Source organism: Chinchilla lanigera, unplaced genomic scaffold (assembly GCF_000276665.1).
Source record: "Chinchilla lanigera isolate Chin_1 unplaced genomic scaffold, ChiLan1.0 scaffold00010, whole genome shotgun sequence".
NCBI classification, from domain to species: Eukaryota; Metazoa; Chordata; class Mammalia; order Rodentia; family Chinchillidae; genus Chinchilla; species Chinchilla lanigera.
In genome coordinates, this window is record NW_004955411.1 from 8,537,251 (window position 1) to 8,559,919 (window position 22,669).

At 39.8% G+C, this 22,669-nt stretch overlaps 1 protein-coding gene and 1 pseudogene across 1 annotated transcript in view; both read left to right on the plus strand.

Annotated features, from left to right (window-relative positions):
- Bckdhb (branched chain keto acid dehydrogenase E1, beta polypeptide) overlaps positions 1-22,669 on the plus strand; it is a gene marked incomplete at its 5' end in the record, with an annotated part of 198,690 nt that overhangs the window by 109,376 nt on the left and 66,645 nt on the right.
- LOC102008073 lies at positions 17,034-17,806 on the plus strand (annotated as a pseudogene).

A 22,669-nucleotide genomic window follows, 5' to 3' on the forward strand; every position in this document is an offset into this window, starting at 1 on the left:
GAGTTTTTTGATCAGAGCTGTTGGAATAGTCAGGTTGCTATCCACCGAAATCAGAAGACTGCAAGCATATGCTTCAGGGAGGGAAGGTCAAGCACTGATTTTTGATTGTCTTGTCTTTCATGTGTCTCATGGTTGTGAAGTTTGGAAAACAGGTCTGAGGTGTGAATATACTTTTGAGACAAGTCATCAGCATGTCATGGTATAACTCATGAAACTGCATTTCTTACCCAGGAGAGTGAGTGTAGATGGATAATAGGTCCATGGAGGAAACCTGCGAACACTCCGGGATTTGAGATCCAGCAGGAGACTGGGGAGTAGCCAGTAGGAAGGGCACCCCAGGCGATAGGATCTGGAGTCACACGGAGTCAGGGAGGAGGGTGTGGTTTGCTCTGCCATCTGATGTGCATAGGGCCCTACAACCAGAACTGAGAAGAAAGCACCATCAAGCCATGGCAAGTTCATGAGAAAAATTTAAGTGGCTTGTTGGAGGTCAAAACCTGAAGTGTGTTTAAGAGAAAATAAAATGAGAGGAATAACTGAAATTGCTAACATAAAAAATTATGTGGCAAAGGGATGTTGAAGAGTGGTGGAAGTCCTGCCAAGAGAATATTCTTTTCTTTACATTAAATAGGTGAGATGAACTAGAGCATGATCTGAATAGCCCAGTTAGAGTACAGTTATGACATTGATTCATATATTTTTTGCTAATTTGTTATAATTGCTAGTGTTCTGTACTGCTTGGCTCATAGATATTTAAGTTGTTGTTCAGTTTTCTAAATTCCATTCAGTGCTTCAAGGAAGATTTTCCTACATGTCTCTTTATGACAACTTCTTCATCTTATGTTACCCATACTTTCAACTTCGGTAGCTATTGTTAAATTACTCCACAGCCCAGCTGTGCCACGCACACGATCACCTGGTCACCTGGAGGCACATGCGGTGTCCTGCTGAGCTCAGTCTCACCGTGCGAGACAGTGTCGTACTGGGTGTGGATCTTTGTGTCATTTCCATTGAGGGTGAATATCTTCCCTAAGTGCATCAGCCGTGTGGATTCCTTTTCTGTAAATTTTCCGTTTTTCTTTTTGGAGAAAATTCAAGTTTCTTATTGATTTGTGGGTTTTTATATTATCTGAATAAGAAACTTTTATGACTTACATATATTACAAGTATCCTTTCTCAGTGTGTGGCTTGTATTTCATTCTTCTAGTGGTATGTTTTGATACACATTTTAAAATTGTATTGGGTCACGTTTATTGACCTATATATGTGGTTTGTGTTTCCTTTGTTTCCCTAAAATCTTTCCTTTAACGTTTAACTATTCAAATTTGATTAAAGGTCACTTATGATTCTTTTCTTTTCTTTTTTTTTTTGGTACCGGGAGTCAGGACCTTGCACTTGCTGGACGGGCACTTACGCTGCCGAGGGCACTTATGCTGCTGAGCTATATCCCCACTACACGGGCACTTATGCTGCTGAGCTCTATCCCCAGTCCCCTTTTATTTTCTATAGGAATTTGAAGACTAGCTTGTCAAGTCACACACAGACACATACGTACATACAAAAAACCTATTGGGATTTTGAAGGGAATTGTATTTACTTTCTGTTTGGGGGAATACCACATGTTGCTGGTACTGATTCTTCCCTTCCACAAACATTATGCCTCTCCATTTAGTCACGCTTTCTTGTGTTCTTTGAGCTGTGTGGAAGTTACAGGGTTGGTCATGGCGAAGCACAGCTTGGCCAAGGAAGAGGCTCCTAAACTGGAAAGACCGTAGTGAGGGACTGGACGCAGCATCCACGGTTGGGATGAAAATGAGAGTCTGGGTTCATGTAAGGCATCCTCCAAAACTTGGTGACTAAGCGACTTGAGAAGAAGGAAAACAGGAAAATGCTAAGTGAATTAAAGTCTTGCTCAGAAGATGGATTATGCAAGGGGCAGTGTTGGAGGAGGGGAGGCTGAGTGCTCCGGGGACTGCCGGCTAGTCAGCACAGTCTGAGGAACGAGTCCGGGGGAAGTAGCTCAGGAAAAATCTAGACGATGTTTTCTGGATAAAATGCATAAAATTGGAGGACTCCTGCAGGGGACGCTGGCAGTACAGACAGCTGTCCGGGATCTTCATCAGATTGGCTTTGATATCCCGTGATGTTTGTTGCAGCTGTTTGATCATTCTGACTTCTTCAGCTCTCCTCCACTCTGAACTGTAGCACTTGCTACCACTTGGCACTTGTCCTGTACTGTAAATCCTAAACTAGAAGGATGGTTGCTCCAATTGTCTTTAGTTTTTAGTGGTGCTGGGGAGAAGACTCAGGGCCTCACGCATGCTGTGTATATACACTGCCACTGAGCTATACTTCCAGCCCTCGTATCATCTTTTAGATCATTTACATAGCTCAGAAGTTGCCAACCAGCAACTGGCCGGGTCCTTTCTGCTTTCTTTGACGTTACGTGCTTACTGTCGGTTCAGTTGTTAGTAGAATGAGAAGACATCCCAAGTTGCCCAGCATAATTGTCTTGAAACAGTTACGATTTTCTGTTTTGCGAGGAGATTTTCGTATGTCCTTCAGGCTGTCCTTGAACTCACTTTGTAGCACACGCTGACGTCAAACTCACAATGATCTTCCTGCCTTGACCTCCTGAGTGCTGGGGTTACAGGCATGTGGCACCTGCCTGGCTTTAAAAACAACTACTTATAATACTGTTTTCCACTCCAAAGTGTCTCAGTTTGGACAATATACTGCTTGGTCGCACTACACGTAGCTACCGTGGCTGCAGAGCATGATTGCTTTCTCCATAAGCAAGCATTGTGGGGGCGGAGCAAGACCAGGTTCAGGGTTACCGAGTAGCATCTCTGGTAGACCTAGGGTTTGGCAAAGGTGAACTTGAACTTGTGTGGTGTATGGGGATGATTCGCTGGGAGAGGGATGTCAGACTAAATGAGTAAAGTATGACATTTAGGTAGGTTTCTAAAGGTCTAAATCAATCGGGTGAACTGCGCAGATTTGTAGCCTGGGTACTCCGATTGGAATCAGAGTAGAGAATGGTTTGGCAGGAAGGAAAGTTGTCACCTGATCAGTCAAAGTATTCTATTAATTAGGGATTAAGAAAAGGGATTCAGATATGGAGGGAGCATCCAGACTATAGAGCCAGATCCCAGCCACAGACCAACTGCAGAGTTTAGTTTCTAAAAGTTGGGGCAACTGGATAAAATTAGATACAAATAGACAAAGCTACAGGGAGTTGGACCCAGCACTAAGATTCAAGTGGAAGCGCAGGGGTAGCGGGAGGATGGTACTGAGCCAGCTTGTTCCCAAGGAAGGCTGACTCTGCTTTATTCTTCTGGACCACCATGAAGGCGGCAGTGTCCGTAGATACAAGCCCAAAGGAGGCAATATTCCCGTCAGGGCGAAAGGACGAGAGATGGGAGTCTCCGGCTCCTAACAGACTTTTCTCCTTCATGAAGTGGTAGAAAATCAGATCAAAATAAATCTAATGTAAGAAGTTTTGTGGTAGGTAGAAAGAAATTTTATACTTATGTCTGGAGAATACTAGGGTAAATTAAGGGTTGTTTGACAAGAGCTTAGAATTAGAAAAGTTGTCAAAAATCTGTTTTTAAAAATCATTAAATGTGTTTTGGTACAAGTATAGGGAATTAGAATTATGAAGGCTGTGTTTATGTTTGGCTGTTTTAAGACATAATTTATGTAAATATAAATGAATGGCTCATTTATCTTTTTCTTTCAGTAAATTTTGACAGTAAGAATCTACAAAGTCTAAATTGAAGCAGAGAATATACCCTATTTCCTGATCTACAATTCTGAGTCTCTAAAAGTTTTATAGCGTAAGCAACCAGGTTTTTTTTTTCATATTAGAAAACAGAGAAATGTAGGAGAAGCTTACCATGTGAGGAACTTATGTTCAGTATTAATGTATGGGTGCTTAGTAGTAATATGGAGGGTAGGATGAGGTGTTTGGTGACAGACTGAGATGAAGGGCTGGAGTGATGAGAGGAGAGGTGCAAATGAGATTGAGTGTGTGTGTGTGTGTGTGCGCGCGCGCGCACTCAACCATAAAATAGCATGACTAGAAATGTATGTCATAGTAGAAATAATAACTAGGCAATGAATGGTTTCAAAAACACTCATTACAAAATGAAATTTCCTTTTGAGGTAAGATCCCATAGAGAGTCTAAAAGGGGTTGCTCATAAATCAAATCTTGAAGGGCGCCAATGTAATTTTATGAAAAAAATAGCTGAGTTAAATCACTGTTAAAAGAATTAGGCATACTCTTTAATTTTTTTGTTTTTGTTGTTCTTTAAATAGAGAACAGAATTGTCTTTGTTCTGAGAGAAAAATGGCTATCAGGCATTTTGTTTTGTGTGGTTTGTGTTTTATGTATGTGTGTGTCTACTATAATAGTAACAAATAATGTCCTTTAACAGTTCATGGAAAAAATTAGTTTCTTCTCTACCAGAAATGTTAGCCTTATGGAAGCTGACAAAAGTCATTATATTATAATGACTTTTGGCTCAAGAAAATAATGGTATCTTGGAAAAAGTGAAGGAATATGGCAGTAGAAGAAAGATGTCCGTAATACAACAGACAAACTATTTAGACAAAAGATACAGTGTTTCTTTAATTGGATTCTCATGGAATATTGGTTTGAATGTGTTGATCAAAAGCAGTGTCTGGAAGAAAAAAATTTTGGATTTCTGAATCGTATGTTTTACAGCTTGGGTTCAAGTCAATTCAAGAAACTTTTATTGAGTATTTACTCTGGAGCTAGATGACCCAAGTGTGAGTCTCCGTGCTACTATTCTAATACGGATGTCAAGTACTGCAGGCAGTGTGTGTGCCATGTTGATACAGAAAGATTTGTGTAAGAGACCGGGGATTGAAAGCAGCTCACATGCTTTAGTGGATAAAGTGTGTATAGCTTGGGCGTGTAAAAACGTGAGTTTCATAGCATAAGGGAAGCATTGGAAGAAGGAGATGTTTGTCCAGTCCCTGATCCCTGGTCCTGCCTAGTTGCTGCTTGTGTCTCATCCAGCTTGAGCTTTGGCCCTTGTTATCCCTATTGCTAGACAGCTGGGACATCTTAGGGAACGATAAAACCGTGGTGAGCCCTTGCTGTTCCTTTGGCCGGCCTCATAGCTCTGCCCTGCAGTACCCCCACCACCTGACTTCTAATGCCCAACAAAAGCCTTGTGGGCCTCCCTTGAGTTAGGAGCAGGTATGGGTATGTTTTTAGATCTCGTTTGACATCCTGTTGGAGTCAGGGAAAACAGAGAAACGCAGAGTTCTGAATTCCATGCTGCGGTAGCGTAATTTTTACCTTGCTGCTTGGTGCTCTCTGCCCCATGCTGGTCTAGAGGGCACACCAGAATGTCCCTCCAGAGAACTTCTGAAGCTAGGCAAAGCCTCTAACGTCTGTAGATACGTTTCTTAGTGAATCTGAACTTTCTCCCATCGTACCACCTACCTTCTGTCCATCCCCTCTGCTGATACACACTTGTGTGTGTACGTGTATCCTTCCACCCACACGCTCACGCCCTACATAAACCCTCAGTGATCCATACAATGTCTGAAATTTAGTTAGACGCTTTAATCCTTCCCCTTTATACCAGCCAACCAAACTGTATCTCTTTCTTTGAGCCAAGGAAATTTCTGTAGTATGTGGGCTATTGCCATACTCTGTAACAATCATATAAATTCTCAGTTCTTTGTGCTCTAAGCCAAGTACTTTTGCACCATCAAAACAAAACCCATTTCTTTCTCAAAATCATGCAGTGTAGAGTATAGGTTTTAAGACAGTTGCTTCTCCTAATCTCATTTTAAAAATTTTACTTGGAAAGTTAGAACTGCAAAATAATGTCTTCCCTGAGGTGTACCACCCCTTCCCCCCGCCACAACTGCCCCAAAGCCAAAGCTGACTCAGCTTTACTGGCTAGAGCAACAAGATTAGTAAAATGAAAAACAAGTCAGATAATAGTTCCCAATACTAGCTTGTTCATTCTTATATCCTAGACTTGATTTGTTGTATTATGCAAGAGGAGGGTTTGTATTAGTTACATTCCTAACTGTGAGTACACATGAGGCTGATTTCTACACATTACATGTGTGTAGAACTGTGAGTTTTTTCAAAGATATACAACAGGTGAGTTAGAGATAGATATAGAAGGGAAACTGTTGGTCAGAGTTTAAAGTTCTGAATCACTGAGTCACTGAGATATTCTTACAATTGATTTAAAGTTTCTGGAATTTTATTTCTAAAACAAGCATAGTGAATCACTATGACAGTGAAGAGTAGTAGTTGGACTTTCGTAGACTCTATGGAAGGAGATCAGCATTTGTCTAAATTGTATTATCAGAGATGTAAAATGAATAGAAATGGCTCTTGACATGTCCCGTTCCGCTCCTGAAATAGCAGGCTCTGGGGTAGTCACCACTGCGAATGGCAGCGCAGTGCATTAGTGGAAGTCTGTGGTATGAGAGCCACTTTACCAGGGGCTGTGGCAGGGTGGATTTGGTGCTTTCAGCTACCTCACGTTCGGAATAACCCATAGCTGTTGCTAAATGGCTGTGAAAAAGCCCTTCAGTACCTTGTTAGTGGGAGCTCCAAGCACAATTGCCCAGTAATGATACACCTGCTTTCCTGAGTTTGTCAAAAAGTGAAATAACACATGTGAGTGCTGCAGACTTCAACTCTCTGCAAATACTAAATAATCACAATTAGTAATCTCTACTAATTCTCCGTCTACACTCTTATTTCCCCTTCATGTTTTTCTTTTCAATGTTCTGGGTTACTTATGTGTGTAAAGCTTGATTTTTAAATGAAGTAATTTTTTTCCTCAGAGTCAGGATCCCAGCTGTTTGGTGATATCTGTTGTCTGTGTGCCTTTTTCATGGTTTAAGCTATATTTGTGGTTTCTGAGTTCCTTTTGGATCTATAACTGTTTCTGTTTCTTTCAATATGAAATATGTTTCACGAAATGCTACTTTTTATGCTTGAACTACATTCTGTGCTGCGTGATTTAATTTTATCTTCTCTAGTCATTTTTGGGCTCAGAATTTGTTATTGGTATTTAAAAATTGGCTTGAAAAAAAATTTACTCAGTGTTCAGCATGCAAATTAAATGTCAGTTATTTGCAAAATACAGTGGTACTTGTGCGGAGGATACTGGATAGAGGATGCATAACGTACAGCCACAGCACGGAGTCAGTGGTGGGCCCGGTCCAGACCAGAAGGGATGGGAGGAGATGGGGGTGCAACTGGGGGGTAATGCGGTCGTGGGCACGAGGGTGCTGCTCTCTGTGCATATGTTGAGGCTTTCATTCCAAGTGGCAGGCCTGGGTGTCTGTAGCATAAAGACAGTGATTGAAGCCAAAGGAGTAAATGAGAAGGCAGATGAATTCGCTGGCGGATAATCACCAGACTTGCCACAGTTCTTCTCCTGTAAACAGATACCTTGGTGGGTGGCGGGGCTGTGTATCTCAGAATAGCTGTAGTGATGTCGAGGTATTTCTGTGTTCGCTGTAATTGGTAGTCTGGGTGGAAATTATGGTTTTGAAAATTAATCATGACCATAGGCTAAGCTTCTTCACTTTGACATTATTTACACTTTGAACCAGATAATTGTTTGCTATGGGACATGCCCTGTGTATAGAGGCCGTGTCCCAGGTCTCTGTCCACTCATGTTAATAGGACCTCTGTCCTCACAAGTGGCACTCTCTGCTGTGGTGAACAGAACGTCTCAAAGCGTTGCTAAATATCCTATGCGCTAGACGGTGGCACCTGAACACATTTTTCTCTGAGTTTGTGTAAAGTATTTAGGGAAGAGTTACACTAATTTTTCTGCAGAAAGATGCATTCTCCCAAGTCACACTTAGGAGACAGCTTACTCATCCTGGAAGATCAATTGAGTAATTTTATAATATTTTAAGAAAATCACATGCTACTGACAAAAGCACTGATAGATGCAAATTTTAAATGAAATCTTGTTTTCTGTGTGTGAGTATCATATGTAAATGACGGGGGGCGATTGGCAGATGTGGTACTCCAAACCGTGAAATAGTTTGTGGTTATGACTCAGTCATTTCAGAGGAGTTGATGTCCATTCTTGACAGGTCGAACATTTCAGGGCAGACCGTCCAAAAGTTACTTGATCTCACTCTTGGGTAGAGGGAGGAAAGTGGCTTTCAAATGAGACCAACATGAGCTTTGTAATAGTAATTTTAATGTAAAAAGTTTCAAGGGTGAGAGCTAGTGCTTAGTAGTTTTTAAACTTACACTTTCGTTTTTAATTCCTAAGGAAAGAAATTCATCGCTTATCTGCATGGAAGCTAAATTTTCCTATAGCTTTAAATCCTCCATTTAGAATTACTCAGTATTTGAAGAATTACGTGTCAAATGTTGGAGCACCCTGTATGTATTGTTCGGAAATGAAAACACTTTTCTGGGTTACACGTGCAGAGTGGGCGGGGAGGCCGCCTCCCGGAGTTTAGAAGCTGCCTTTTGTCTGACTGCTGTCCCTCTCCCTCCCCCGCCCGCCAGTAGCATGCTTGAGGGGCTGTCGAGAAGGAAGCCCGGGAGTTAGGCCGTGGTGGAGTCACTTCTGACTGATGAATCTGTGCTTTTGGCATTTACTCCCAACTCTCATAAAAGTGCGGTATTATGCACTTTATACACCTCATAGAATTGCGGCACTGCTCCAACCCTAATCTCAACTTTAATCTATCAGTAGGAAGAAAGAAATGAACTGTACCTTTCACATGAGTTCAGTCCACACCAAGAGGCCAGTGACTGCTTTCTTAAATCCTGACCATAGTCCCTGACTAACCAAAGCGGGAGGAAAGGAGGAGAAGGAAGAGCATTCCAGAGGTTTTTATTCTTTTGTTTGGGTTTTGTTTTGCATTTTTATTCCTGAAGACAGTAAAAGTGTCATCCAGACAAACAAGGAAAGCGGGTGCCTTGTCTGTGTTCTATTTCCATTGTCATTTGACTGGACACTAGGAAAGGCTGCTGTGGAACAAGAATCTGCATGTTCTCACATAAGGGAGAATTGGGCTTGGGTTCATCTAAGCTTAACTAAAGAGGAGATGGAGTAAGGACAGTATGGTAAGTGTGGCTCCCATCCCGTGAAAATCGGCGTGGTGCAGTGGTTAGAGCATGCGTAGCTCAGCTGACTTACTGGCCCATGGATATTGTTCTCCAGTCATCTAATCTCGCTGGTCGTGAGGTCCACTCCTGGTTGTGAAGATGCTGTGTGAAAACCAAATGCTCAGTAGCTGTAGTAGCAGTTACTGTGGTTTACTGGGGATTGTATAGATCATTTTGCTCTGGAATTATTTGATAATAATTTAATTTAAGAATAGTTCTTCTGATTTTTGGATGATGGGGATTTTTGTTTGACTTTCTTACTAAGTAGGCACTCTGGTTAAATGATTTAACTTTGTAGATCTTGGATTCCTCCAACTCAAAACTTTTGAAGTAGTCTTTCTGTTTTCATTTTTACAAGCTTGGACATTGTGTTTCGTTTGATTATTTAAAAACATAGGTAGCTTTTTGTTTGATTCTATTAACTTATTGAAGTTCTGGTTCATTTGTTCAATAGTTGTAAGGAGCTTTTTACAAGTAATCCTGTTTCAGATAAGTACATGCAAGTACAAAAATTGCTATTTTTTGATTTAATTATTTCTTAAGAAATCTGGTCAAGGTTGGAAGATACTGTAAAATTATTTAAATGACTCCAAAACACAGTCTGCCACAGGGATATGTGAAAAAGTAAAATTCTGTTAAGATGATATTTTTAACTAATGACCTTCATTACTAAGCGGTCTGTTTGCAGAGAGGAGATGAATCACGTGTCCTTTCTGTGCTTAGAATTTTCTACTTCTGCTGCATGTTTCTTCTGTAAACCTAAGGAGATTATGTATAGGTAAAAGACAGTAATTGTTAGTCCAGGTCAAAATTTTCAAATCTCATTCATATTCTCTAGTTTCATGGAAGACTTTCAGTGTCTGACAGACAGTATTTTATGTATTTGTTTGTAGTGTTTTCAGTAACCAGTATCACCTGGTGGATGGTTCTCTCATGTATAATTTTTTAAGATGATGATGATAGCATAGGAGCAAGACTCTAACACACAGAAGCTACTCTTAAGCTCTGTGCAGAAATTTGAGCCACTGACATACTGGACTCTGCTGCTGCTATGTAAAAGTCAGCAGAGACTTTGTCATGTAAATATTTAAAAACTACCATAAACAAACAGAGAACATAAAATGACACAGAACAAAATCTCAATTTTATGCCACAATAGCAGCTAACATTATGTAGAATGCTTAGGATCGGCATTATTTAAAGAGCTTGGTATATAATACTTCATTTCAATATCCCCACCATCCTTTGATGAAGAAACGAAGGCCCAGACAGGTTAGGTTCTTAGCCATGTTCACATAACTGGGGAGCATAGGAGTCAGAGGTTGCATCCAAGCTGTCCAATTCCAAAGCCTGTGCTGAAGTTGCATTTTCAAAAAAGTTCTTCATAGTAGACTGGGATTTATTTTCGGGTATGACAAGTGATGTGGCAAATGGAGTGGTTTCTGAGGAATTCAAACCCGCACAGTGCTGTTGGGGAGATATTCAGCATTTGATGTTGAAGCTCATGAACCAAGGATGATAAGAAGAAAGTACCTTCGTTTTCACTGACTGGCATCTCAGTTGTAAAACCGCATTTCACAAGGTTATTGTTAACAAGTTACTCTAACAGATTTTCTGAACCTAAGTTTCTGAAGTTAGTGGAAACCTGGAAAAATTTTGGATTAATTTTAAGCACATTGAGCTAAGGCTGACATTAAACTAGTACTTTGTCTAAAACTAGAGCAGTATAAAGCCACCACCTGACAATTACTGTTGACAAGATAATGTTTAAAACGATAGTTAAAATAGACTATATGTAGTTCCTTGGCACAGAATTTTACAAAGCATTATATATAAATGTAAGTGATACAAAGGGAATAACAGAGCAGTGTCAATGACCATACTCTTAAGTGAAATAAATCAGACACACTTGTGCAAATATCGCATTGTCTCCCAAGGACCAAAATGTACAATAGATATTGTGAAATGGGAAGAAATTGTTCCAAACGAAAGAGGACCTGGAGAGGAGAGACGGGGAAAGAAAGAAAGGGAAAAAATGATAAAAGGAGGACAAAATGGAAGCAGAGCTTTGTAAAGAAGGAAGGGAAGACAGACAGAAGGGAGGGGAGGGGATTGGGGGAAAAGGTGCACATTCCTTATGATGAATGCGATCATGTGTCTAAATTGTAACAATAAATTTAATAAAAAATGTACTTGGTGGTTAAATCCTCTCACATGATTCAGCAAAGGTCGGTTAAGTGCATCAGTTTGTTAGTTTGTTACCGTTCAGCTTTGCTTTTCCTCCCATTCCCTTCTTATCCCTCTTCCTCCTGGCATCGTAGTAGTCAGAAGCACCGTCAGCACTGACATCTTCTGCCGAATCGAATCCCCTTGTGACCTCTGCACTAGAGATTTAATTGCAGGCATCAAAAACGGACTCTTACTATGCTGAGCAGAGGAGCAGTCTATTTGAAAGGTGATCTTGTAGAGCTGGAGTAGAAGCCAGCAGGCCTTGAAGGACAGCAGTGCCGAGACAGGCTGACGTGCTTGCAAGGGGTTATACTGTTATGTTTTAAGAATGTGTTGATTTTTATGCACGTTTGTAAGTCGTCGTGTACGTTCTTTGTGTGGAAGTGGTGCATCATGTCACATTTCTCAGTGCGTTTTTCATCCTTGCTCCCTCCGTCCCTCCCCACTGCAGCACGTCTCGGTCCCCTTACCGTGTGAGAAAGACCTGTCTCCCTACTTCCTGTTGTCTGGCTTTTATTTTTCTATTTGTTTATACTTGTGGTTTCTTGTATAAGAGCCCATGCCATATTTAAGCTTGTGTGTCTCATTTATTTCACCTAACGTTATGGTCTCAGGGTACATCCATTTTCCTACAGGTCACTCAGGTTTCTCTTTCCTTGTGGCCGAATTTATTTTTCTTTACAACTTTATCTCAGTTTTTTCTTTTAATGCACTTACTCTTTTCTTACACGTTACTGCTCTTAAATCAGATTCTTTCTGTGAATTTAAATATTTTCCTCCCAAACTATTACAAAGTGTGATTTGTGAGTGGTGTTCTTTAAAAAACTGTTCATTATCTAATTTGTGAAGATAAATTCTGAAAGAAAAGTTCCAAAAGTATGCTAAGCAAAAGCTTCATTGTTAGAGTAGTGATTTCCTTGGGAATTTTTAAGAGGAGTGCTCCTTGTTTGTGACAAAATGAGCCTCAGTACGCTATTACTGTACATTATATTTAGAAATATATTCAGTAGTCTGGATTGAATGCTTTTTGAAGTCAGAGCCTAATTCTTACTTGGATTGATTCTTTGCTGCATTGGCTTTTGCTGGATTTAATCCTATAAAGTATACAGTATGGAAAAGCGGTAACTCCCATTATTATTTGTGAGGACTGTAACCTAGTGCTTGCTTTTGTGTCTCTCAAAATTCATTAAAACTCGCTATCCTACCAGAGTTTCAGAATGAATCTCCTATGAAAGGCTTTTCGTTTTGTTCATTTGTTTCTGTGGCTAGTGGGCTCTCTTTCTGTTTTTAAGAAGCATTTTTTTTTTTTTTTTGTATTCTCAAATACTTCTATGTATAAAAAAAGGACAACAGTTCAGGTTAACATTTCATTACTAAGTATCCTGCCATCACTGTACACTGTGCAGTGAGAGGAAACTAACCATGGAGAACACAGTTTTCCATGGTAAAGTGTCATAAAAGTAGAAGAATTTTATCACCGTCTTACTGCGTCCAAGCATGTAAGCCTTGACTTCGTCTCCATGTGATTAGAGAATGATGGAAATTTGATTTCCCCATTGGACTGTGTTACATGATTTCCTACAGAGTAGATCTTAGCCTCCTGAACGTAAAGGATATGCCCAATATACTTTGCTTAATTATTTCTTAATCTTATTGGAGAAAACGTGAAGGGCATAAAAATGTCAAATACATTATCCTGGTTACTAACAGTGTTTATAGACATCTTATAAGACAGTAAAGCAGTGGCAGACATTTGACTGACAGTCTCTGATAACATGACCCTGCCATCAGGGAAGTGCTTTGTGCCGCAGTGATATTGCCTTCATTTCACCCTAAAGACTAGAAATCCTATTATATGCATATCTTTGAATTGACAAATTGTTTCTTTCCCTTGGGATCATCATAGTGGCACCAAATAAGAAACTGAAGTCAGAAAAATTCAAAGCTAGTAAAAATGTTTCATGTTATTTAACTTTTTTCTTTCATGTCTCATTTGTGTGTGTGTACGTTTGTGTGCCCAAAGTTACATAAGGAAACAATTTACAAACTCACTAATTTTGTAAAGCTTTTTATATACTAGCTTTATTTAGAGGAAAATAATTCCATAATAGCTTGTTGGTTCAACTGAATAGCACTTTCCTCTGTGTTAATGAAATCTGCTAACTCCTTATTTATTGCTGCAGCCTTACTTCCTAAACTAAACATACTATGAAATCTTTTGTTGGCCTGACTTCTCAGAAAGAAGGTATACTTGCTAATAATATTTAGCCATAATAAATGTAATTTTCTCATAGCTCATAATTTGAAAAAATAGTAAGTTGGTTTAAAACAGAGGTTTCTAATTAGCGAGTAACAGGAAAGGATATTTTCAAATTTGCATATTTATGATGGATAATTTCAACTCTAAGATCCCGTAGTTTTCTGAGGTAATCTGATAGTTTCTATTATTGTTTGCAATGTGGATACATACGCTACTAAGAATAAATTTTGTTGGAGTTGTAATTTCTTTAGCTTTATTTATGTAAGGCTGCTACTTTAAAAAGGGGAAAATAAAAAGGGTTCACAGTATCACTCAGTGATAAAGCTCATACCCAGCCTGCACCGAGTCCTAGGTTCAAGTCCCAGTAGGGAAACAATAAATAAACAAAAGCACTTTATTAAAATATGTGAGGACATGCTGGGCATTTGGCTCAGTGGTGCAGTGCCTGCAGGATGTATGAGGTCCTGAGTTCGATTCCTGGGCCCCTCCCAAACAATTTGGGAAGAGGAGGGGAAATTATAATGCATATTTAATTATATGCATTAATGTATTTTATTATGTGCATATTTAATTATAGGTATAAAAGTATACTGTTTCACCCTTCAATAAATGAATTTAGTGAGTAGCTGCCGAGGCTGTGATCCATAGCAGAGGAAGTGACAGCTCCTCCTGTTTGGGGGCTTCCAGGCTGATGCACTACTTTTGGTTTAAAAATCTTAGTTCCTTTTGTTTCTACTGTCTCTTTACCTCTCTCTGCACTTACACAAAGAAACACACACATATACACGTACGTACACGTATATATCATACTACGTATACACTGTGTGCACATATAAGTAGAACTATGTATGTAGATGTAATTGTGTGGAGCAACACTTTCTGTTGTTGTTGCTGTGGTTTTGATGTTTAGACCTGTAAGCCAGGGCATTAGTTCGTTATGTATAAGGGTACTGCATGCTTTAAGAATTTTAATTCTGCCTTTACCTGTTTCCTATCATGTATCCTGTTTTTCACATATGATTCTGTGTCTGTCTTCCACATTAATTTTTTTTCATAGATTTGCTTTTCCTTTTTGTGTGTTTGAAATGAAACAACATCAATCATGTAACTGGTGAGGCCTAATATATCCTGAAGCATTCAGAGACCAGAGATGGTTGTATTTTCACCTGCCTACGGCTTTTCATAGCGCAGAGGCCTCAGGAGAAAGGCCACTATGCTGAACTGCAGATTTACATTTTACAGAGACGTGAAAGGACTTTAGCCCCTGGGCAGTCCAACTCACAGAAACCCACAGAACTTTAATTGCAAATACTGAAAAAATAAAAACAATATTACAAATACTGTATAGGATATGGCAGTGGCTTAAGATACTCTGTTTAGATGATGCCAGAGGAATCTTCAACAGAATCTTATCTGCACTGGAAAAGGGCTAATTTTGTAAACATCTGCTCACCACTCACCTCTAGTTCTGTTGAATAAAATGTTTGAAGCAGCAAATGGTGGGTCTGATGCATTGGGGTTAAAGATAAGAGCCCCAGGGGGAGACTGGCTGCCTTGGTCCTGCCCAGCCTCACCAGTTACAGCGGCTCTGTCCTTGCTTCGCGGTTGGGTGTTTATCCCCTAATCAGTGATTCTGATGAGGGGAGTAGGCGACGAGAAGAGGTAGTGTGGACATTTACCCCATTGCGTATTAGCCCATGAAAGTTGGTAGAGAAAGGTACAGATTAGTAGCAGCCATGCATTCCTGTCCTGAAGCGCAGGCTAACGCATGCATACCTGAGTCCTGTGTTTCAGCTGTGACTCTCTTGCTCCTAATACTCTCCTAATTGCCTTCTCAGTTCTTTCTCCCGTGAAGTAGTTGGGGCGAGTATTGTTGTGCATCTGCTGCAGTTTGCTTTGTTTGTATGTTTTTCTCAGTACAAGGCCATGGCTTTCATGGCATGGGATGGCTGTGCAGTCACATTGCCAGGGCAACTGAGAGTGAAGAATCCCTAGTGCTGTACAGCTGAGACCCCTGAGATTTAAATGGTCATTTACTTTCCACATTCTTAAGCCACCTTTCTCTTTTAGCTCTGAACACAGGGAATGTGCTTAATAGACTGAACATATTAAAACTCAGCAATTAGCAGAGTATACATGATTCTGTCTCATTGTGCTTTTTCCTCAAAAATGGAGAAACAGGAAGTGTGACAAATGAATAGAACTGACATAGATTTTATTGGTTTTGTTCCTTATATGTATCTTGAAATTTCTTTGGTGTATGATTGTATATGAGTTTAATGCATAAAGAGTGTATACTTTGTGTACATTTAAGTATTACAGGAATAATTTGCTCATAAATAATATTTGAGAATTTTCCCTCTACAAGGAGTGTGGGCCCTTAATGGCTACAGCTTACTGAGAATGTGAATATACATGCCTTGACTGTCTTTCTCTTGCTCCCCTTGCTCCCCACCGTCGCGATCAGTGACCAGGATAACTCGCTGCTGCTCCAGGCCAGCTGCAGTATTACGGGTTCAGTGTCAGTCGCGCAGAGCCAGGCGGATTCCGCCTGGGAATTTCGGTCGGTTGTCCTGTTGTAAAGCGTATGCTCCAGTGTGGTGACACCATAGCGCCCGGAGCAGTGACGTTGAAGGTTAAGTGAAGATTCCATCCTCACGGAGCTTTCTTGGATACACTTCAATCTGTGCATTAAAGCATGTGCACTTGAAGTGTGGTAGATTTTTTAAGTGTTAAAGAAGGATGTCTATAAGCATATCCATATGTTTTATAGGGCAAGTCATTTTAATAGTAGATATATGAGAAATGATCATTTTTCTGCAGGACAGAATTATTTCATATAAGTTATTCAGCAATCTGAATAGTCAAAAAGAATAATAAAACCCTGGTGTGTTTCTTTTAATTTATTGCAAATAATTGTGATATTCATCACCATCAGAACTAAAGGGGTCAGATATGGCAAACTTAAAGACATCAATTTATATGTTTAATAAAAACAAACTGAGGATGAGCAAAATGCAAAACCCAAATCTGAGCTTTATTGTCGAATATGATTAAGGCGTAGCAAGTGAGCAGTTGGTGACCTCTGGGAAGAGGCCACGGTCACGGGGAAGCAATAGGTGTCCGCCTCCCAGCCCCCTACCAGGATGCTAGGCGGAGACCTTCGTAGTTGTATCTTAGTATTTGGGCCTCGGGGGTTTCCAGCTTCTTTTCCATGTGAGTCCTGAAATAAAATCTGAGTACTTTCATGATACCAGTTCACTCTCGCTGACAGCAACCCGGCCCCACTCCCAGTACTGATGGCCAAAATTACCAATTTGTTAACAACTGGTGGTGGTAGAAGAGGTGGTAGCAGTAGATGTGATAAGTATGTATAGTGGAAAAAAATGGCTGCAACCGGTTTGGCTACTTCTTGTCGAAGAGTCTCAGCAGTCCTGAAGGCTTCTGGGTCATTAGTAACTCCTAAGGCCACCGCCACCCCCCCCCCCCCCCCCCGCCAGCTCACAGTTTTCTCTTAGTTTGTTATCTAAGAATGCATCAAACGTTACATCCTTTCAGCGGTGTAGATTACTTCATATCACATTGTCAAGAAAAGAACTGGAAGAATTTTTTGATGACCCAAAGAACTGGGGGCAAGAAAAAGTGAAATCTGGAGCTGCATGGACCTGTCAGTAATTAAGGAACAAAAGTAATGAAGACTTAGAGCAACTTTGGTTGATGTACGTCTTACTGAAAGAAAAAACATGCTTCTAACTCTGGAACAGGAGGCCAGGCGGCAGCGCTTACCCGTGCCAAGTCCAGAGCAGTTAGAAAAGGTAGGTGATTCCATGGATGCATTAGATAAAGTCGTCCAGGAACGAGAAGATGCTCTAAGGCTTCTCCAGACTGGTGAAGAACGAGCTCGACCTGGCGCTTGGAGAAGAGCCGTCTTCGGAAGAGTCATTCACACAAGTTCAAGCGGTAGCCTATACCTCGGTACCTAAATAAAAGGTACAACAGGAAACGATTCTTTGCAATGTCTTGTGTGGATCATTTTGTCAGAGTGAGAATTGAGAAACATGTCTGCATGGAAGCAAGAAAGAAACACTTAGAGAGAAAGAAGCAGAAAATTCCACAAGAAAATTTCCACATGGCAGCCCAGAAGTCAAGTCTTGTCTAAAAAAAGTCCAGACTAACTTCTTTTGTTGTTGCATAGTAGTCTGTGTACAAAAATATATATTAAGTGGTTTATAAAGAAACTTTTTTATCAAATGACTTAGTGATGTTCTAAAGGTTCACATGATGTGAATTCTCAAAGTGGTCTTGCTTCTACTGCATTTTAAAAAATCAGGAATAAAGTTAAGACCAAGTTCTCATCCTAAAAAAAAGTATAATGTTTGCCTCTTCTATATTTTTAGAAAATTATATTTTTAAAATGTATTTTACTTTGCTAGTCTAGTTTAGTTTACCCTGTGGCACCAAATGAGGTCTAATGCATGCTCTGCAAGAGCTACACTGCTGAGCTTCATCCACGAACTTCAAAATCATGTTTTTGATAAACATTATTAAGTCTATATTTTTAGTCAGTAAAAATGCTCCTCATCTACTGTAGGAATTCTTGGCTCACTATTTTCTCCGCGGGACCGCACACAATCGGGCATCTTCGACCTGGAAATGCTTTTCCGTTTCTCACATGTCCTGCAGGTTTCCTGGTACGGATAGCACAATATGTTAAAGTTCATTTCTTGTTTGTTTTTGTTTGAGGAAATGATTCAGAGCTCTAGAGTGCTTCTCCCTGCTTATTTAAAATGCTGAATACCGTAAGTGTGCGCTTACAATGTCACTTCGGGCATGCAGCAATGCTACTGAACACTTAAAGTTACACTTTGTCTTGGATAGTTTATTTTGTTTCTGGGTTTTAGGGATAGGCCGAAACAGTAACTCAAATGCCTGTCTTTGGAAACACAGTCTTTTCTGCTGTGAATTCTGCAGCAAGATGAGTATTTGTACTGGTGAATATCTACACAGTGTTGAGGAAGACCAGAATGGGCCACAGAGGCAGTTGGCCTAATGTAGTACATAGTTTTGTGAGTAAAGATAGCATTGTATAAAGTGCATCTTGACATTTGGAGAAAAAATATCATTTTCCATAAAGATGTTTCGTTCAGGTTTATGCTGCAAACCTTTGGATCGGGTCCAGCCTAGAGACATGTTTTACTTGGCTTTCACGGTATTGTTAAGAAAGAAAATGAGTTTGACCCCTTAAGTCAGAGACTGTGTTTTCTGGTTGTCCAAACTACTGATCATTTGTCATTGTTGCAGCTATTCCCACTGCACGGCCCTGGGGCACTTGTTCTATGACCCGTGCGAAGTGAAAGTTGCCTGCTAGTAGTGTCCAACTTGCACACTGCGTCCTTTAAGTTGCTGTCAGCTGGGAAGCATGTCCTCTTTCCTCCCTCCTCCTGCTAGGTGCTCCTTCTTGGCTCTGGCCCCAGATGGGGCACTACAGACCCCAGGTGCACTGCAGGGAAGAGAAATAAAAAAGGGAGGAAAGATGCTGGCAGTGCTTCCCTAGCAGTGTTCCTGGTCTCTCAGAGGGGTGGCGCAAACCAGAGAAAATCTCCACACGCCAGACTACTGTCAAGCAAGGAGACACAAGGAAACTCGTGTTTCTCACCTTGCTATCCTGTGTGTTTGCTTCTTGCACTTAAAGGTTTTTTTTTTTTACATTTATGGTGGAGGCCAGTTTTTCCCTGCCCTTTCATGCAGCAAATGTGTTTGAAGTGTGCTGACCGCAGAGCGCCGTCGCAGCGGTGAGGAGGATGGGAAGTTACTGCAATAATGAGACACTCATCTGTCACCACTGCGGCTTTCAGTTTTACTGTGTGGTTTTAGCTCCGGTGTGTGTGAGACTTTGAAGCTTCAACTCTGTCCTTTCTCCCCCAGCCTTCCTGTTTCCTTAGTTTCTGTTCCTTCCTTAGAGGATAGGTCTCGTATTCTGTTGCGAGTGTGCAGTGCTTATGTTCCTGGGATTCTCAGTTGCTGTGCTCTTCTCAGGGATCCTCTCTAGGCTGTTGTTGTCCTGAACAAAGAATAAGACAGGAAACATGCGAAAGATAAGTTTTACATTTGTTAAAGGTGTTGGAGGTAGGAAGAGGAGCATGCTGTGCAGTGAGTGTGGGGCAATGAAGGGAAAAGGGTACAGAGATGGCGGATGAAAAAGTTCACCTAGGCCGTGAGGTTAGTGGCTGCTGTCTTTTATATTTGCCATGCTGACACTATATCTTGGGAATCATAGCAAAAACCATACTTGATCTTGCACCAGAAGAATTGGCGGTAGCATTTTCGAATTGGTCTCAGGTGCAGGGCCTGGGTGCATGTGTCCTGGATCTCTGTGATTGACAGGTATGTCCACTTGACTAGCCAGCTGGCCATGCCCTAATCTCCTGCCTCAGTTGCTTAACACTTTCTTCTGGATCTTGAGTAGATCACCTTACTGTCTTGCTTTTCCTTTAGATGAACAGAATAATTTTCAGCATTGCCTTTTCAATAGGCTCTATGTGTTTAACTCTTAAGTTTTGCTTCCTGTATTCATCTTTGAACAGGATTGTGTCGTTTTGCTCACATTCCTTTGTCAATAACCAGGTGTATAGGTCCAATTTTTATTCACTCTGATTTCTAATGGAAAGGTAGACAGTGCAGCTCCCAGCCTGATCCTTAGCTTAGGAGCTTTGCTGTACAGGTAAGATCGTCACAGCCAGTTTCTACTTGTGTCTTGCTGTGCTGAACTAGGGGCCTGTAAAGGTAAGGTAGATCAAACAAAGTTACTGACGCAGTCAGTGTACAACCTGTCGTACTGTGGAAGATACTTAAACTAATGTTTCTAAAATTCTTTGCCCTTTTGAATGGAAGTTACTCATGATGAAATAATGGGATGTGGATTGATTGATTGATTGATTGATTGATTGACAAACTTGGAGATTGAAATCAGGACTCTCACACTGAGCTGCATCCCCATTTATATTTCTTACTTTTTGTTTTGAGACAAATTTGCTGAGTTGCCTAGGCTGGGCTCAAAGTTGCGATCTTCTTCCTCTGCCTCCTAGAGTAGTAGGATTACAGGTGTGCACCACCGTCACACCTGCCTGAATTCGGTCTTTAATACGTGGCCCCAGATCTAAAGCTATAAATCACAGTTCCTTAAAATTTTTGGAACTTTGTTTTTTAACCCAGATAACACATAGAAACACAAACACATGACTATTTTAAGCCAAGAATCTGGTATTTTATATTTTTTGGAGTCTGTGTCACAACTGGGATTACTTTTTCCGTGGATCTAAACATTTCATAGCTTTTTATAAATATATTCCCATAAAATTTCTCAAAGGACTTTTTTGCCAATTTATTTTTCCTGTGATGATTTAAGATTTTGCCATATTCTTGCTAGAATCTAAATTCAAGTTATTTTGTGACATTAATTGGAGAAGTACCACTTTATTCTTACATAAAAAGTTATTGTAAATAATTATAATAAATTATAAATAATTATTATAATAAAATTATTAGCGTAAGAACATTTTTATTAGTGAGGTATATAGAAAGATGGCAAAGTAATGCTAATGATAAAGTAAATCAATAAACACAAAATCTTGTTGGCCACTCCTCAAAATAAATGACCTTATTGCTCACGATGTTAGCTATTATAGGCATGTCTTATTTTTTGTGGTATAATGGCCAGAATCATTTACTCTATTAGTTCTAGTCCAGAAAAAATATTGCATAATTGAAATTATAAATCACATAGGAATGAACTGTTGATATTTTTTGTGGTTTATAAGGAAATAATACCTGAGAATTTTTTCCTTAAAAATGAAATCCAAATATAAATTGATTTTTAAATTTTGAATCATTTTTTGACAACTATTGTTTTTATGTTTTCTCACTGATACTACAGCAGCAATGATTTTTGATACTGTAATTCTTGAGATTTCTGTGCCTCTGTGGGATTCCCTTTCTTTATCAAATAATCAGTTGAGTGTTTTTGGACAATTGTTGCTTTTCCTACTAAAGAGGTTCTTTCCGAACTCAACTGCCATTTTAATAATTTTCTTCCATGATACTGGTTTTTAATGAATATTTGAGATTTATATACTTTCTTTCTTTGTCATGTTAGTTATATATGCTCAAGATATAATTTTTGCTGAAACATTCTTTGAGTTTTACTACAGCACTCTTTTGAGCTATATCCAAAAGAGACCCAAAAGATTTTTAACCTTGCCCATGTATTATGAACTACATATGATTCTTGTTTCGTAATGGAGTAAAAATCCATTTGTTTCAATAGAATTGGAACCGTTTTAGGAAATAAAATCACTTATCCATGGTGATACAGAAGTGTAGCAGTGTTTATACTTTTGATCATTCCTTAGAGAAGTATTACCTTGGTAGCCAACCAGCTGGCTTCAGGGAAAATTGTACCCTTGATACGTGCTTAAAGCAGCAGTGTAAAATGTCACTGGCTGATGATCTGGTTTTGGTGAGGGTCACTTTCTTGTTCATGTTAAGCTGGGAGTTCAAGGGGATGATGTCAGTTTCTACTCTGTAGCGCTCTTCGGATGGCCAGACATAGTATTTCCCCTTGTTGTCAACACTTGAGAAAAATTTGCCAAATGGAGACTTGTGAATTAAAAAGAAGATATTAGTAACTGTTGTTTGTTTTCAGAAGGGAAAAGTCACTTTTTTTCAATGTTATTTTAGACAAGAACAAGTGAGTGGAAATTTCAAACCCTGAAACAGTTGTTTTGTGTTTAGCAAAGAGAATTTCATTTATATCTCCAGCATTTACCTTCCTTTGTTTATTATGCTAAACAAACCATTTTAAATTGTTCTCTTTTTTCTTGGATCTATTTTGCCTTAGGGCATTATGGCAACTAAAATTATAACCCACTAGGGACCTGAGTTAACTCATCTCTTTTTCCCCAGTATTAGCTCATGTGAGTGGATCAAAATATTGTTTTTGATACGAACTGATGACCTTTGGAAT